This window comes from Lacerta agilis, chromosome 2, assembly GCF_009819535.1.
Source record: "Lacerta agilis isolate rLacAgi1 chromosome 2, rLacAgi1.pri, whole genome shotgun sequence".
Lineage (NCBI taxonomy): Eukaryota > Metazoa > Chordata > Lepidosauria > Squamata > Lacertidae > Lacerta > Lacerta agilis.
The window spans coordinates 23,265,333-23,279,808 of NC_046313.1; positions in this window are offsets into that span (position 1 = coordinate 23,265,333).

A 14,476-nucleotide genomic window follows, 5' to 3' on the forward strand; every position below is an offset into this window, starting at 1 on the left:
TTTAGCTAATAGGGCCTCCCGCCACCGCCGTGCCGCTGCCACACAATTTCTGTTCTCATCCTGAAGCAAAGTTCTTAACCCGAGGTACTATTTCTGGGTTAGTGGAGTCTGTAACCTGAAGTGTCTGTAACCTGAAGCATCTGTAACCCGAGTTACCACTGTAATTCCATCCTTCATGCTTCACCATGTTCATGTGGGCTGATGATAAAAAGTCACCGTGAAAATTAGTCCAGTGGGTGTGGGGAACTGGGGTACAATCCATCAAAAATGTTCTGGATAAATCCACCAAGATGAGTGGAAGCTTTGTCTTGTAATAATTCCATTCATTTAATGGGGAACTTTGCAATGGATTGTGTGCTTGGCTTCCAAGTCAGTGCATACTTATAAATGCACCCAGGGCTGGCACATCCATTTAGGCGAACTAGGTAATTGCCTAGGGCACCAAAATGGAGGGGGCGCTGGCCAGGCTTGGGCGGGACGGGCTAGCAGCAGCTTCTCCGCTGTAGCAGAGAGGTGCTGCTTGCCTCCTACACCACCACCCCGGCTCCCGCTAAAGCAGGCTTTGGGGGGGCGGGGGGTGGGACAGGCGAGCAGGAGCTTCTCCGCTACAGCGGAGAAACTGCTGCTTGCCTCTCCACCCCCCCACCTCCCACTAAAGCAGGCTTTGGTGGGGGGCGGGGTGGTGGTGTAGGGGGCAAGCAGCACCTCTCTGCTACAGCGGAGAAGCTGCTTCTAGCCCGTCCCGCCCAAGCCTGGCCAGCGCCCCCTCCATTTTGGCGCCCTAGGCAATTGATATTCAGTAGCTTTTGACTGAGAGAAACCTATTTTGCCTGTGAAACACCAAACTGTTTGGGAGAAATTCTGCTTGGGAATTATTGGCCCTCACCAATGTGCCCTCATCATTACTTCTTTTATACCTTCAGTTTTTCAATAGGCTGCTATAAATGACACACGGCTTTGTTATTTTTGAAAATATCATGGGCACTTATAAGTTTTCATTAAAGATTTTCTTGAATTACAAAAGAACGTGCAATGTAACATTGAGACACAAGCTAGATTTACCAAAAAAGATGATTTCCTTCAAGTACATTTTAGGTAGGTTAACGGGATAAAAATAGCTGTGAAAATGATGGTGTGCTGATTAAGGGGGACCTGTTTTGATTCGCTCCCCATTTATGTTCAGAGGGATTTCTCCCAAAATCTAGCAATGACAATATGCTTTAAAAGGGTTCACACTTTCTCCTCCTTTCTTTTGTAGGCTAGACATGAAGCTGCCTTACACAGAGTCAGACCATTTCTTCACATAGCTCATATTATCTACATTGGCGGTGGCTTGCATGCATAGGAGCCAACACCTAGGGACCGAGGTCCCTTTGTCCCCTCAATAAAATATTTGAGGTATATCCCTACTATTGGAATGGCAATGCACACCAGCTTTGCAAGCGAGGGCGGCACTGAGCCAACTCTGATCCAAGTGTGGCATGTATTTAAAACACTCACAATCCCATAGAGCTATTCCACTTTACATTAGCTGAGCAAACAGACCACAACACTCAGTCCATTTCTCCCCATTGTCCTTTCCTAATAACCCAAAGGTAATATTCATCAGGCATCACTGAATCACATCAACCCTCCTTTAATCTTGCAGCGTACAATGTGGAACATTTTGCCGCGTATGCCAGATTAAAGGTAGAACCATCTGAATATGAACCCAATCCATCGAAGGACACATTTCTTCTTGGGCGATTAGTGGCTTGTCAGCATTTTTGAACAGTGTTCAGAAACATGTCCTTGAAGCTGGCTGGAATGTAGCTTTAATGTATCAGAGACAACATTCAAAAGAGAAGCAGAGTGGGGAATAATTTTTATCGGAGCTTTTTGTCTGTTGCAGCAGATATTTATGTATACAAATGTAAAGATGGAATTGGTGGAGGAGGATCTCGCTACAACACGGAGTGAGTATGATCGCCACATTTATTATCCTAACCCCCTCCCCTCAAGTTTTTTTTTTTAACTCTTTCTCTCCAAATAAACTCCTAAGCCAAAGAACTAACAACTTGAGCTCCCCAACGACAGATTTTTTTAAAAAAAGTACTTTTGCACACAGTGCAGACTAGCTCCCACAGGAAGCAGTGATAGTCACCAATCTAGATGGTTTTAAAATCAATGAGATATATTAATAGAAGAGAGGGCTATCAACAGCTACCAGCCATTATGGTTATATTCTACTTCCACAGCCGGAGCTTTGGGGAGGGGGAATCTATAATAATAATAATAATGATGATGATGATGATGTTAAGAAAATTCACCAAAAAATCTATACTTCTGACATGTTTTGCCATATGTCCAGATTTCCCCAGATATTTACAGTAATTTCCGCCCAAAAACTGCTCCCAACAGCCAAATCACATCTATGTCCTCGGAATTTTGTATGTATGGCAACCCTGTTTGAATACCAGGGGAGAGTTCTCTCATGGTTGAATCCTGCTTGAGAGTTTTTTTATGGGCACCTGGTTGGCCACTGTGAGAACAGGATGCTGGATTAGATGTGCCATTGGCCTGATCCTGCAGGCACTTCTTATGTTCTCAAGAGCTTCCCCACATACAGCCGAGGGTGTATGATAGACAGTTGACCGAGCTGGCAATGCTTGCTGATATCCAGCAAGACCTTGGAAAAGAGATGGGGGCAGGGCCTTGTGGACTCTGTAAAGTCCTTAATGAGAAACATTAGGGAAGATAAAAACTATAGAAAGTAATACTATGTTATATTATCTCTCACCACCATGTAACAAGCCAACAAGTGGAGAAATGCTCACAATGCTCAACATGCACAATGACTTGGCTTACAATGGCAGCAAAGTTAGGTTGAAATACCACCAGTGCATCTTCTTTGCCAACTGGGAGGGATTTGGGAAAAGAACGTACTTCCCTAGAAATTTTCCAGGCATCCTTTGGGAGGCCAAAGTAGAGCAGATTTTCAGATATTTTGGATATTTTATTTGGAGGGTGGGGACAGAAAGAGTGGATAAAATAATATATCAAATGAAACGAGTGAGTGTGACTAAGTTAGGACCATTAATCTTAATAAGTCTACTCTGAGTAAAAACCTGGTAGACTTCCACCCAGGTTACTTTTCAGTGGTTTGGGAAAAATCAAGCAAGTTTTTATTTTGTGGGTAACTTGGCTTTATAAGAAACAATACTGCCTTTTCCCTGCCCTTTGTTGCTTATATAGCTTTCCATATAGTCTCCCCTGTGGCATGAAGCTCCAACTTATGGAGGGAAACTGAGGCAGAGGTGGTGTGCTTGTTCTTACTCTCCCTCATAGTGTGAGGGATTTAGAAATTTGGGGCAGGATCCACCTAAGATGTCCTGTCAGTGGAAGCCTACAAAAGTCATTTCTGTTCTGCAATGGGGCTTTCCCCCTTCTTCTCCCCCCATGCCCTGCACTCACTGAAATTGGCTCAGGGGGTGTTCTGGAAGCAACTGCAGAACATTGCATGAGGGGAAGAGAGGGGGCATAATTCTGTCTGAAAATCTGAAATGATGGAATGATCAGAATAGTGCAACACTGAATTCTTCCCTCGGAATAAGGCTCACTTTGTGGCATTTATTATCTACATCAACCCGACGAATATCATTTTCCTGCCCAGTCAACTACATGACCGTAAAACAAAGTGCTGTGTCAACAGGGGGGGAAACAACCCCACTGACTCGCATGCATTGTATAATACTTAGACATCTCCTCCAAATGTAGATTTTGACTCTTTGCCCAGTGCTGCACTGAACGTTTTCTCATCAAACCCCTAATTGCTAAGTAAATCTTTGCTCAATATATCTCCACAGAGAACAGACGGGGAGGGATTTAGAGTCCAGTATTAGTCTCCTTTCTACTTTGAGGTTAATCTATTCCCTTTATTTATATGACATTCTTTAAGTTGCAAAGTTACTAATGTTCTTTTCTTGGAAGAGATTACTTCTCTTTAAATAAAAGTAATGTGCTATATTTCCAAGAACTCTGTACCCACCAATTCCCCCCTCCCCAAAACACGAACTTCTTTTTCCAGACATTTGGCACTGCCATTTTGTCACCAAATGTTCTCGACATGTTACAAATCACCACCTGATCATTTAAATTGTTTTCTGTCTGTGCCGTATAGATCAGGAAGCTCTTGAATTTATTCTTTTTATATGAGCCAACTTTGGAGTCCAAAAAACCAGTCGGGAGCTTTGGGAATTTATTCACTTAATAAGATCAAATCAAAATTGGACCAAAGCCATCTGTCCTGGTGTAGTAACCAGGCACCAGCTCCTACAATCTCCTGTAAACACAGTGATGCAGTCAGCACTGCTTCAGGTTCTCTTTATGTTTTCCAAGGCCAGACACTCAGGACCAAATTAAACATGACAGTGATCACAAGGGCAAAACACTTACCCGTGGAAGTGGTTCATGAAGCCACCATCTCATTTAATGTTCTCAGCAAATGCACTGGCCCGACCCATATGCTTGTGATTTCACCCAAGCTTGCGATAACTGGTGTGTTAATGCCACATGCGTAAGAACATTTTTAAAATGTAGTAGTCACATGGAATGCTTTCAGATGCACCTTATTTGCCCATGAACAGAAGCATGTTTAAATTGAGCATCATCAGTGTTCATAGAACTGGGAGGAAACCTCAGTCCATAACTACCTGGACAGGAAATGATATTTTCCGGAAGTCATTTCCTCTTGGGATACATGAGACTTTCCTTTGCCTGCCAACCTGCAGTTGCCTATCAGGTGCCACTTGGAAGACCATAGAGTATCTAGGCAATAGCCTCCTGCCTTTATTTACCACAAACAACTGGTATTCAGTGGTAAATTACCTCCAATGTTGGTGGTTTAATATAGCAATCACTTAGCTAACAGCCATTCCTAGACATTCTCCACAGATTTTACTGTGCCACTTCAGACTAGTAGCCATCACCATATCGTGTGGCAGTGAGATCTCTAAATTCATTATGCAATGCATACTTTTCTTTGACAAACATTGGGTGATCCGGAGTTCTAGTACTGAAAGTGAGGGAGGAAAACCATTCCCACATACTCCACCACCAGTTATATTACTATGGATTTTTTCACCTTTGGTCCTGAGCTTGCAGGAGAACTTGCCATGGATGTCAGAATAAAATTAAAAAAATTCCTTCCAGTAGCACCTTAGAGACCAACTAAGTATGTTCTTGGTGTGAGCTTTCGTGTGCATGCACACTTCTTCAGATACACTGAAACGGAAGTCACCAGACCCTTAAATATATTGAGGGAGTGGGGAGGGGTATTACTCAGAAGGGTGGTGGGAATGGGTGATCAGCTGATAGGTGTGGAAAACCTGTTGTCGATGGATGTGTTTGCGCATCTGAAAAATGAGCAATCAAGTTGGAAGGCAACAGTTCCACAGAGATGCCCCTTAAAATGTCCATGCATACAGCTCACTGTTATTGCAAGCTGGTAGCACATTACATTCTTATAGATCTACCCCATCCAACAAAGCAATGGCAGGTGACTTTCCTTTGCAAGTCCACAGTACAAGATAGTGCCGACTTGGTGCACATAAAGCAGCTTGCAAGCAGTTCTCATGTAAGAAGAAAACCCTGCTCATTTTATAGATTAACTCTTGAGTGGTCCAAAACCACAGGAAACCAAGGGGCATGTAGAGGGCTATAAATAGACTTTCAACTTAAGGCTCCTTTTTAGACATGGGGTTGGGAGCAGAGGGATAAAATGCTCCTTGGGGGAAAACCTGATATTTTCTCCATGTTTCAGTTGTCAGTTTTGACAGAAATGATAAAAGCTAATTAAATTTTTGTTAATTTATTTTGTCTGATTTAGTGACTGCTTGTCACACAAATCCCTCAGTAAGTCAGACTTTGCTTTGCTATCAACCTTTCCACTCTTCTCCACCCCAATATGCTATTAGGTAAATGCTGGGAAAGTGGACTTGTTTAACTCAAATAAACACGAGGAGCACTTAAGCTCAATCTACCTTGCACGGTTCTTTCGCATGTGTCTGCTTGGGAGAGAAGCAAACTTGGTTCAAGTTTATAAATCTCAAACTGCTTTTACTTTCCAGTGGCTTCGGTGATGGCAGCCCACAAGTGGGATTTTAAAGAACGGATGGCGAATGAATCGCAACAATAATGGCAGCTAAAAGATCCTAACTATGCAACAGTGGATTCAACCAGGAGGCAAGAGAAGGCTGGGAGCTCTACATTCCAATAATTTCTTTTTAAAACAAAAACAAAAACAGCTAATGCATTCTTTTAAGAATGTTTTTTTTTATTTGCTTATTTTCTTTACAGTTTGCCTTTCTGTCTGCAAAACCTAAGTAGGCCCACATCATAAATGAAAACTGGCACAACTAAAAACTATATATATATATATATATATATATATATATATATATATATATATATATATGTGTGTGTGTGTGTGTGTGTGTGTGTGTGTGTGTGTGTGTGTGTATATATATAATAACAAACCCTGTTGAAAATCCACACTGAGAGACACCTGAAAGTTTTAAAAGCACAAGAATCAAGAATCACCCAGTGGTGTAGCATGGGTTGCTGGTGCCTGTGGCGGGGCAAGTATTATGCCCCCCTGGTGGACTGGGAAGCTGGGGTGGGGGCACATGCAGAGGGTGAACAGAGCCCACCTCCAACAAGCTCCTTGCCCACTGCCTCCATCCACCTGCCCACTAGAGCAGGCTTCCTCAAACTCAGCCCTCCAGATGTGTTTAGCCTACAAGTTCCATGATCCCTAGCTAGCAGGACCAGTGGTCAGGATGACGGGAATTGTAGTCTCAAAACATCTTGAGGGCCGAGTTTGAAGAAGCCTGCACTAGAGCAATCTGCCTGTTCCTGTGCCTCAGTTACCAGGGTTCCGTGCCTGTTGTGTCCCCTCAAAAATGTGCACGCTGGATGCTGCAGTCCGCATACATACTGACTCCCCTGAGGCAACTTTTTCCATCAGAAGAACATGGACTTTACAAAAAATCAGGGCTCACGGGTGGAATGGGAATTGTTTTTAATTTGTTGTATATCTATAGAGAGTTACCCTTATCCAAAAAGCCAGAAGTGGAAATCCGTATCTCAGCATTACCTTATAGGCATCCATTTGCCTCGGTTCATTTCAGCTGACCCAGATTTCCAAAGCAAAGGGAATTCTTTCCCTAACTGGTTAGGATTTATTCCTGGAGTTTTGCGTCAAGCTATCATGCTTTAATTAGATGGTTTCTGCGTTAAGAGACTTTCGCAGTTTTGAATTCAGCTCCTTGGCACTGGGAAGGAACCCAGAATACGTGACTTCGCACTCATGATAAGTTGGGAGGCCAACCCTTTTCTTCCTTCTGACAGGAATTTAGGTTGGTACGTTCCACATTTTACCCTGAAGCGTACTGGGGTGGAAAGGAGAGAAAAGGGCATGTTGTCTGGTGGGCAGTTCTCATAAAACAGATGATATCACAAGCTTGTTGAGTCATTTTAAAATATTTAATTGGTTTCGTAATAACCAGGCTGAATCACAAATACTATTCTGAAATGAAGCCAGTGCTGACCTGCCAATGGAATGGTTTCAACCCCTTTTTAAAAAATGTCCTTCATTACATTTACACCCCTGTGCCAGAAACCTCAGAGTAGGTCATAATCTATTCATCAGCAATTGCAATAATAATAATAATACACCAGATATTTAAATAGTTTCCTGCATTAATAGTAAATAGCAAATACTGTTCACACTGTGCTCGGTGCAATCCTGTGCATGTTTACTTGGACATAAGCCTCACTGTATTCAATGGGGCATACTCCCCTGAAGTTTCCTGATACCTTTTCCTTCAGGAATTGGGAACCTGTAGAATTGCAGATATTGCTGGACTACAAATCCCATAATCCCTTACCATTGGCTGTGCTGGCCGGGGCTGATATGAGTTGGAGTCCCACAACTACAATTCCCATCATCCCTGACCACTGTTCCTGCTATGTGAGTTGTAGGCCAAAAACATCTGGAGGGCTGAGGTTCAGGAAGCCTGGACTACCCCAAGATCTGGTGCTGAGAATTAGCCTTCAGGTGTTTAAAGAGGACAGACCATCACTGGTGCAACATCAATGTTTTCTGGCTCCTGGCTTGAGCTCCAGGTCTACTGATCCTGCTGGTGGCTTGGCCCAATTGTAGCTTTCTCAGCAGCTTCATCCTCCTGACTGATGATACTACTTTTTCTCAACCTTGTCAGTAGTTAAACCAACTTCATCTCAGCCCTACAGGACTGGCTGCATTTGCCCTTCATGGGCTTTGACTCAAGACAAAAAGTTGACTACCTAGACAAAAAGTTAGCTACCTAGAAGTTTCCTCAAATGATACTTATAAATAATTCTTTATGTTTAGTTAAGAAAGGGGAAATGTTCACTACCCCTTTAACAAAAACCAGAATGGTGTTCAAAGAGCATAAGGGTATGTTACATAATTTGTCACGAGACACATTGAGGGCACGTCACCACTGTTGGGTGGGTGGGTATCTTAAAAGCCACAGAGTAAATGGTATGGAAACAACCCATTGAGTTCAAAAGATACGGCCTTGTTTGTAAATGTTTTCATGTTACACCTTCTACAATAGCAGCATTCAAAAGGGGGAGCGAAAGCAAAACGATAGACATCTCTTGTTCAGTTGCATTACTTTTTAATATATATATATATATATATATATATATATATATATATATATATATATATCAAGTGAGAGCATGTTTTAGAGTTGTTGTTACCAAGTTAATTGAACTACATGTCATTTCCACCTCTCTGTGCCTTTCGCCATATGGCCTTAAGCCATTATTCCTGGAAGCCACCAACCCAAGCAAATGGAAACAAAACAAAACAAAAAACACACGACATGTCAACTCTGAACCTGCCTCCTTTCGCAAATACCTTGTATAGTGCCATAGACAAGCATGCTTTCATTTATGGCAGTAAAAGCATCAGATACATCAGAACTGGATGTACGCCATGTCTGTTGTGCTTCCTTTGCTGGAATGCCAGAGTGGAAGGATACAAGCTTACTTTGCGCTGTGCAGATATTGCTCCTTATGAGGGTGTGGGTGCAATTGCAGTCAAACCAGTCGCTTCCAGGGGAAGGAAGACTCCCACTACCACTGCCCTCTTCCGTCCACAGGAGTGTAGCTGGCTAGGGTTGGAGCTGGGTTCCCCCCCCCCTCACACCCCTGCAGCCACAGAGGCCTGGCTTAATAGACTACCATATAGTATAAACAAAACTTTGATATGCACCAGGAAACCAAAAGAATTGTGCGACTTGCTTTATTGCAATATTCACTTTATCGCAGTAGTCTGGAATTGAAACCACAATATCTCCAAGGTATGCCTGTACACAAGCCATCAGGACCTTCTGCGTGCAAACCAGATGCTCTGCTACTGAGCTATTGGCCTTCCCTATCCATATTCTGGATTTCTCTGTAAGGAAGTTAAGGCTAAGAGAGAGTGACAGGTTCAAGGTCACTGAACGGCCCTTGTGGCTGAATTGGAAAATTTCAGGTCCAATAAAATATGAGCTCCTTATTAGCAATACAGCCCTGAATCCAGCCCATTTTGCCTCCAGGCACTGCTGCCAGGAGAATGCATCCTTCAGGGGGGTACAGGGTTCGCCACTGGAGGAGGGAACGGAAAAGTTCTTCACCACAACTGCCATGTGAGGTGTTTTGAATACTTGTTGTTGTTGTTCAGTCGTTCAGTCGTGTCCGACTCTTCGTGACCCCATGGACCAGAGCACGCCAGGCACCCCTATCCTTCACTGCCTCCCGCAGTTTGGCCAAACTCATGTTAGTAGCTTCGAGAACACTGTCCAACCATCTCATCCTCTGTCGTCCCTTTCTCCTTGTGCCCTCCATTTTTCCCAACATCAGGGGAAGTCTTCTCTTCTCATAAGGTGGCCAAAGTACTGGAGCCTCAGTACTTTTGAATACTAGCAACTATCTAAAATGTCTTCTCAGTTAACAATCAGCTTGCATTGCACCCCAGCCTCGGTTCCTGACATGCAGCTGTAGGCTCCACAGCTAATTCAGGCATTAACCCTGTGCAAAAATTATAACAATTTCAAATCATTGAATTTATACATCAGCACGGCATTGTGCATCTCCAGCTGGTCCATCTTTTGGCTTCTTCGGCCACCTCTCCACAGCGATACCACATTTTTATCTACAAAAAGAGGAAACACTGTGTATGAAAACAGTGTCTGATCCTCATCCAAGACCAGAAATAACCCCTAGAAAACTATGTTTAGAACAGGTTTGAGAGGAGGGAGCAGATAAGCAAGTGTCTGAAGAAAGAGCCCATTTTGCCTTGCCCAAGATGCCTCACATTCCTCAGTGTACAATTTTGGAGCGCTATTTAAGAAGAGGAAGCTGACAGGAGGGAGTCATGCTTCCAAATACCCTTTGTTTATTTACAGGAAGGAGCATGGAACACAGTGTGCCACGAGGCCTAAATTTTGAATTTGTGTTGCTCTCTGTGCCTAAACTGTCCGGGTAAGAGATGAAGGCTGCCATCCGAAGCCTACTTACCTGGGAGCAAGCCCCATTGAATTCAAACAGAACTTTTGAATAGGCATGGTTGCAATTGTGCTACAGCACAGGAATTGACATTGGGACTTTGAGGGAGCAAAGGGGAATAGCCTTTTCTATTCTACTGCCATTTTTAACTTACATAGGCAAACACACACACACACACAGTTACGTTGAGAGAGAAAGCATAAAGGTAGTACAGTGAAACTGAAACTCCACAGCCCCCTCTTACTTTTGCTTTTCCCCCTTCTTTCAGGCTGACCTTTGGCCTCTCGCAACGTTCTCTGCCATGGTCAAGACCTCCCAGCTTGCCGCCTGGTGGCCCCCAGAGGAAGGTGTGAAGATTAACAACCCGGAGGATGTATTTAATGAATAGCAACAAGGGATTAGTGACACAGTGTCACCTTTCATGGCCCTCCTTAACCAGGCAAGCTGACACTTGCTTTATTTTTGTTTGCACTGTTGAGTAAACTTGGGGGAACTTAAATGGATTTATGGTCTTCCTCCTTCCCTGATAAGTAGCAACTGCAGCGATCACCTTTCGTTTGTCAGTTTTGACAAAAGTTTGTCAACTCCCTTCCTGTATCCCCATGACATAAAAGTTGCAACAATTCCCTCCCTGCCACACTTTTTAAGAAGAAGGTGGGGGCGGGTAGGAAAAAAGCAATGATTTAAAAATCCTCACTGCTACTAGGATCAGGGGGTGTCAAATATGGCCTGTGTAATCTTCTCATCCTAGGGACACGGGTGGAGCTGTGGGTTAAACCACAGAACCTAGGGCTTGCCGATCAGAAGGTCAGCAGTTCGAATCCCCGTGACGGGGTGAGCTCCCGTTGCTCAGTCCCAGCACCTGCCCACCTAGCAGTTTGAAAGCATGTCAAAGTGCAAGTAGATAAATAGGTACCGCTTCAGCGGGAAGGTAAACGGCATTTCCATGTGCTGCTGTGGTTCGCCAGAAGTGGCTTAGTCATGCTGGCCACATGATCTGGAAGCTATACGCCGGCTCCCTCAGCCAGTAAAGCGAGATGAGCGCCACAACCCAAGAGTCGTCCATGACTGGACCTAATGGTCAGGGGTCCTTTTACCTTTAATCTTCTCATACAGCAAGATACTTCCATCTATAGAAAAGTGTCTGATATACAAACAGTGAGTTTACTTTCCGCATGCCAAAACATACATTGCTAAAACTGAACCCATCAAACATCAAAAGCTTCGTATCAGCAGTTTCAGGGGAAACACTAATGTTTGCAGAAACTGCAACTATTACTGCTACTACTTTTTGGGGGGGGGGGGCATCTAAAGTTAGCAGTGGGGAAAGAGACCCAAAACAGTCCAATGAACACTAAGCATGCTCATCAGCTATAGGATGTTGGGTGTCTGGGAGGATAGGAACCTGGGGAGGGGGAATGGAATGGAATGTTCTGCAAGAGGGCAGAACATCACTGTCTGAAACCCTAAACAGGGGCATCTGACACTGCAGCATTTTGTTACACGTACCACCTGTTTCAATTAACCTTAAAACATTGAAAAGAAAAGATCGTCTGTGCATGCCAGCCCAAGTTTTTCTAGCCTATGTGAATTTGCTACCCCAAAGCTTTTTGAATTATTAAATGAAGTGGGGTGGATGGGGTAAAAGAAGCCCTAGACACCTTGTATACACAGAGAAATCCCCCAAGCAAGCCACCCACCAAAAACATCCTTCCCTGCTCTCCATCTTTCAAGGGTTATCCCCATTTTCTGCTGTCTAGTTCCAATCACTCTTGAATAAGTCTGATTATCTGGATCCTTTTTAATCTGCTTCCAGGCCTGAATCTCCTTGGTTATTTGAATCAGCAGGTTATGCAAATACAGTCGTACCTTGGAAGTCAAATGGAATCCATTCCGGAAATCCATTCGACTTCCAAAACATTTGAAAACAAAGCACGGCTTCTGATTGACTGCAGGAAGCCATGGAAGCCCCACCGGATGTTTGGCTTCCAAAAACAATTCACAAACCGGAACACTCACTTCTGGATTTGCGGCGTTCAGGAGCCAAAATGTTTGAGAACTAAGTTGTTCGAAAACCAAGGTACTACTGTACTTTGGGGAATAGTTAGCGTCTGGTTCCATTGACCTGTATGGTTTCAAATTGGATAGGGGACTGCACGTTGATATTCTGGGATTTCAGGGAGTGACCTGTGGGGGGTGGACTAGATGACTCTCGGGATCCCTTCCAACTCCACAATTCTATTACTCTATTATCAGTTCTGGGTGATGTGATGGAACTGCTGAACAAGTGTTTGTGAACAGTAACTCTATTGTCATCATCTGAGGATCTCTTCCATGTTCCTCCACCAATCAAACTTAGGCAGGTGGTTACTAAAGGGAAGATCATTTCTGTCATGCCAACCCATCTTCGAATTGCCCTCCCCAGAGATGCTAACCTGGCACCAGTATTGGTGTCCCTTCCATTGTCATGCAAATTGTTGTTGTTGTTGTTGTTTGAATTTATATACCACCCTATACCCGGAGATCTCAGGGTGGTTCACATAAAAAGATCACAGTATATAAAATATAAATAAAAGCAACAACCCAATAATACCCCCCAAGGGCTTTTTACTTACATTGTGGAATGTGTCATTTCAAATCTAAGTCACCTTGGCCCATTGACCTAAAACTGCTTTATCTAGTCACTAGTTCTAGCGAATTTTACAGCTTTGTTTTCATTACTGCTGCTATTATTTTAATAGAATTGTAGAGTTGGAAGGGAAGGGAAGAGTCATCTAGTCCAGGCATAGGCAAACTCGGCCCTCCAGAAGTTTTGAGACTACAATTCCCACCATCCCTGACCACTGGTCCTGTTAGCTAGGGATGATGGGAGTTGTAGTCCCAAAACATCTGGAGGGCCGAGTTTGCCTATGCATGATCTAGTCCAACCCTCTGCATTTCAGGAATCACAGCTAAAGAATCCCTGACAGTTTTGTTCTTGTTGTGCTGTATATATTTACTATTTTTATAATTTTATTGTGAACCATCCTGAGTTCTTTTTCCTTGAACCGTGTCATAGAAATCCTCAAAATGCATATATACTACATAGTTACTTACTTACATTCACCCATCAAATGGAGAGTAGATGATTTCTTCTCTAGTAATGTGGCCATTAAAAATAAAAATAATGTATTTCTCCCCCAGCAGTCATATTTGCAAACACCGATGGCCTAATTCCCTTTACAGTGCTGTTGCTTATATTGTAATTGTGTCGCTGACATGGCTTCCTGGCCTAGACAATAAACATCTGAATTTCTTTTTGCAAGAGCGTCAGACTTCCAGAGTACGCATTTAGGATACCCGTAGTCAGTGGGGATTAGCAAGATGTCCACCAAAACAGCACCGTCCAACCTCAATGCCAGGGCTGGAATTGGCAAACTCTAGGTGTGTGCTGAGCAAACGTCCAGGAGCCAATGAAGAGAGGTTTTAAAGGACTGGGTTTGGGAGGTTCGAATCTGGGCTGAGGTGTGATAAGGTCCAGACTCAAGGGAACCTTTAATAAGAAAAGGGTGCTCTATTGCCAGGCTCCTTGGCATGCTGTGAATTTTTGATAAAAACTGGCAACATTCATGCCGCCTTGTTTGTCTGGTTCATGCCAGACCTATTCGCCTACCCGTTTTCTTACGCATCCCCCTCATAACACACCTTTTAAAAATAATTAAGAAAACAGGGCAAACAAGCAGTACTCTCCACCCCCATCACCACCTCTGGACCGACTTGAATAGGTCTTAGATAGCTTGTTTACATTGCTGGATGCCAAGAACATAGGTGATGAGAAGGCGCTGCCAGTTCGTTGCCAGCTGTGCCTCAAAATCAGTTCTCTCTAGGGGGGAAGAGAAGTGCAGATACATTC